Raw genomic sequence first — 4,973 nt, 5'->3', positions numbered from 1 at the left:
GATTCTCAGCCTCTCCAGTGTGGTGCAGCCATTGTTGGACTACTCGGACTCTATCCTGTGAGCTAAGCTGATAAATCTTTATACATATTCATTCTACTGGTTCTGTTTCTTTGGAGAACCCTGACTAATACACTCACCAAACTTGGTATCCTTGGCCATCAGGGAAATGCAAATCAAAATCACACTCAGATTCCATTTCACTCCCATCAGAATGGAATTTATCAAAAAATCAAAAAGCAACCAATACAGAGGAAGAGGCAGGAGAAAATAAGCCTTATGCACTGTTGACGTAAATGCAAATAAGGGTAGTCACTATAGAAATTGGTGTGGAGGTTCCCCAAAACCTAAAAACAGCTACTGGGCAGGATGGTTTGGCATTTAAACAGAATGGGAATACTGTATCACTGCATCTGTTACTTCTTCAGTCCCAGATTAGACTAGTTCAACACTTATATGAACATCTTCTAATAGACTCACCAACTTTACATCAAGTTGGATTTGTTGCTTCTGCATTGTCTGCAGTGAAAGCAGTCACTGCCCCCATAACTGCACCCACAGAAGCTGGCTGAGAGATTCCAGTTAGGAAATCTACAAAAGTGGTACTAGTAGGGATTATGTGGAAGGGAATCTCAGTGACTACTATGGGGGCAACATTGGCACCCCAAAAGGGAAAAATGAAGCTGAGGAATAGTCACAATTTGCTCTCCACTCATTGGTAAAAAGCAACCATGACTGGGTGGAGTTTGCCTCAACAAAATCGGAAATAAATGGGGGAACATCACAACAGATACCAAAAATATCCAGAACATTAAAAGAGGATACTTTAAAAAAACCTTTGTTCTACTACATTAGAAAATCTAAAACAAATGGAAAAATTCCTAATTAAATGGGGTCACCAAAGTGAAATCTAGAAAAGATCAATAACAGATTCATCACAAATAAAAAATAGAAACATTTAAATTGTCCCAATTTCTTCCTTGATAATACCAGTCTCCTATGGTGCCATCTCTCTTGAGCTCCTTCTGTCCCTTTATCCCAAAGATTCCTTGTATAACCTTCTCTCCCCCTCCCATTTAAATCTCTGCATTTGTTATCCATTCATCCCTACTGACACTTGTGTCTTATAGTTGTCTCTCAGGTTCTTGCTTTCCCTTTACCTTCCTGATTCCTTTTCATTGTTCTGGTTCCTGCAGTGACATCTGGGTACATACTCACATATAAGAATTTGGTGCTAGGATAGAGGGATACTTTTGGAAGCGCTCATCAAGAAATTCCAATGGACTCTGTTATGAACGTTTGAAATTTTCCCTGTTCTATTTTCTGGTTCCCTGTCTAGAACTTGTTATGCTAACTACTCTTGCTTTTACTTCTCCTACATATCTCCTAGGCACCAGTCAAGGATTTTATTTTCCCCCTACAGATAAGAGTTATGCAATTTAGGAGTCTTTTATAAGACTAAATTTACCCCACTGAAGGGATACCCCAATTGCCTCACTGTGCATCCCTGTTCAGCATGGAAGAAGCCAGAGTGGTCTGTATCCTGATTCCGTATCTGTACTTTGAGTAACCTCTTCAGAGAATCATGTTATAAGAATAGGAGGTAGGAATCAACTAGGCAGTTAGGGTAAAAAGTCCCCAAAGAAAAGTAGCCGGTTTCTTGGCTAAAAGTTAAACGCTTTGGGCCTCTTAACAACATACTATCTTCCAAAGCCAAAAATATCTAACTTATTTGGGAGTTCTTATCTAATCCCTAAAAGATTTTAGGATTACTGCTTCATACGGGGAAATGTTAGAGTAGCAAAAATCCCCATTAAAAAAAAAGAAAGTACAAGAAGTTGTTAGGAAAAAGGCATGGGGAGATATGGGCAGTGTTGGAGGAGAGGGGGTGGGCATGGATATAATAAAAACACCTTAATATGCATATATGAAACTCTCAATAAATTTTACTAAGTTAAAAAAAAGAGTTTATTGCTAGAATTCACATATAAGGGAGAACATAAGTTGTTTGTTTTTCTGGGTCTGTGTTCCTTCACTTAGTATAACAATTTCTATTTCCAACCATTCACCTGCAAATTTCATGATTTTGTCTTTCTTTATCACTGAGTAGAACACCATTGCATAAGTGTAACACATTTTCATTATCCACTTGGCAGTTGAAGGACACTTAGGTTTCTTCCATCTCTTAGCTATTGTGAAAAGAACAACAGCAAACATGAATGTACAAATTTCTCTGCAATGAGATGAGTCCTTTGGGTATATGCCAAGGAGTGGAATAATGGGGTCAAATGATAGGTTCATTTTTGGTTTTTTAAGAGTTCTCCACACTGCTTTCCATAGGGCTTGCATGAGTTTGCAATCACACCAGCAGTGGATGAGGGTTCCTGCTTTCTCCACATCCTCTCCAGTATTTAGTATCATTTGATCTTAGCCAGTCTGACTGGGATAAGATGAAATCTCAAAGTAGTTTTAATTTGCATTCCCCTAATTACTAATGATGCTGAACACCTTTTAAGATGTTTCTTAACCATCTTTATTTCTTTCTTTGAGATCTCTCTGTTCAGATCCTTAGCCCATCTTTTAATTGGGTAACTTGCTTTATTGATTCTTTTTTTTTTTTTTTGAGTTCTTTATATAGCCTGGATGTTAAACCTCTGTCAGATGTTTTTCAGGTGAAGATTTTCTCCACACAGACATTATCCATGAACTTCACAGACCTAAGTGACACATCTACAATGCAACCCCTATACCTAGGGTGCATGGAACATAGAACAGGGGTAAAGAAAAGGATACTAATGAATCTCTCAATCCTCTTAATGAAGATCCCTCATGCAACAGAAGGCAATGAACACAAAAGATCACAAATGGCCAAAACGTAGAGATTAAGAGTCTGCAGAATGCTGGTCTTTGGACAGGACTCTGATATTAAACTTCACCCACCCAGGGCTCAGAGACTATCATGTAACATGGGGGCAAAAAAACTGTAAGAGCCAAGAAGAAGGTGCACAACCATATGGAATCAGAGTCCTACAAGCTCCTGGCAACTTACTCATATGATTCTATGGCAATGCTGTCAGCATACACAAGACACATGCAAATTCAGGCAGACAAAACTCCAGCATAGAATTAGGGAAATGAACAGCAGACCCCAGTCTTAGCTGAAGAATTATTCGCAACTGATTACTGATAGCTGAGGAAGAGCTAATCTTCCTAAAACCAAGGACTCTAGATAGGCTAACTAGACCTCAGTGGATGGACTTGCACTGGAGAATGTCTGGGGACAATGACTTGACACAGTGGGCCTGAACATAGAGGACAGATAATATGGGTTCCAGTGTAGGGGGCTATAGGATGTTGCCTGAAAAGATGGTGGTATATAGATGATTAAGATTGTTTGAGATATTCTGTATGAAATACACAAAAATTCAATAAACATAAATAAATAAAATGTTTTTTTAAAAAGAGTAATAAAAATTCTGTTAACTGAAAAAAGCCTGCATTCAGATGGATTCACAACAGAATTTACCTGACATCAAAGAAAATCTAAAACCAAAACCACTTAAATATTCAGAAAGACAGGAATATAAACAGAACTCCCAAACTCCTTCTATGGATTCAGTATTACCCTGCTCTAATATCAAAATCAGGTAAGGTACAGACACAGACATATATAGAGAAAGAGACAGACAGAGAGACACAAAGAGAGAGGGAGAGAGAGAGAACAGTATAAGCCCATATCCCTAATGATCATAGATGCAAAAATTCTCAAGAAAATGCTGCAAATCACATAAAGATACATGAAAAGATCATCCACCATGATCAAGTTGGCTTTATTCCAGAGATGCAGATCTAGTTCAATACACAAAAGTCAATAAATGTAATAAATCCTAAAAATGAACTTATAGACAAAAGTCACATGAGCATCTCAATAGATGCAAAAAACACTGGAGAAAATTCAGCATGAATTCATGGTAAAAGTCATACAGGGTCTTGAACTGAATGGAAAATACCTCAATAGAATTGAAGCTATATAAAAGAAAATCACAGTCAACATCATTCTGAATAGAAAAAAGTTAAAGCATTTCCATAAAAATCAGGAACCAGCCAACGCTGGTCCCACTCTTTTCCAATACACAACTTGAACATTGAGACAAGAAAAAGAAATTAAAGGGGTACTAACTAGAGGAGATGATGTCAGATCATCACTATTTGCAGATGATATGATGTTATACATAAAAGATTCCAAAAATTCCAATAGAAAACTCCTAGAAATGGTCACACTTTCAGCAAAGTGGCAAGATAAAAGATTGGTTTACAAAAATCAATAGTCTTTCTATATACAAATAACAACCAAAAAGAAAAATTTTGAAACACAGTCAAATAGCCTCCAAAACATCTAGAAATAAAAACCAACCAAAGACATTAAAGATTTCTACAGTGAAAAGTATAAATCTCTGAAGAAAGAGTTTGAGAAAGATCCTAGGAGATGTGAAGCTCTCTCATGTTCACAGACTTGTGAAATTAATGCTGTGAAAATGACCATCTGCCCAAAAGCAAAGTATGGACTGAAGAAATCCTAATCAAACTTCCAATGACATTCTTCCCAGAAACAGAAAAAAAATCTAAAATTAATATAGAATCATAAAAGAAATTGGAGAGCCAAAGCAATATTTACCACAAAGGGATTTGCTGGGGATATTACCAAACTAGATCTCAAACTATTTGCAAATCTAGGTATAAAAAGAGTAATGTACTGTGACAGAAAGAGACATTTAAATCAATGGAAAAAATAAAAGACCCAAGTAGTTAGGCCTTGTGGCATATGACTTTAATCCCAGTGCTTGGGAAGAAGAAGCAGGAAGATCTCTGTGAGTTTCAGGCCAGCCTGCTGGTGCCAGCTGGTCAAGACGGACAGTATCTGAAAGGGGGAGTGAGGATTGAAAGAAAAAACAAGAGACAGAGAAAAATTACTTGGG

The sequence above is a fragment of the Nannospalax galili genome, unplaced genomic scaffold (genome assembly GCF_000622305.1).
Source record: "Nannospalax galili isolate Female #2095 unplaced genomic scaffold, S.galili_v1.0 scaffold2294, whole genome shotgun sequence".
NCBI classification, from domain to species: domain Eukaryota; kingdom Metazoa; phylum Chordata; class Mammalia; order Rodentia; family Spalacidae; genus Nannospalax; species Nannospalax galili.
The sequence above is the reverse complement of the archived record's forward strand: the minus strand, read 5'-3'. Positions refer to the sequence as shown.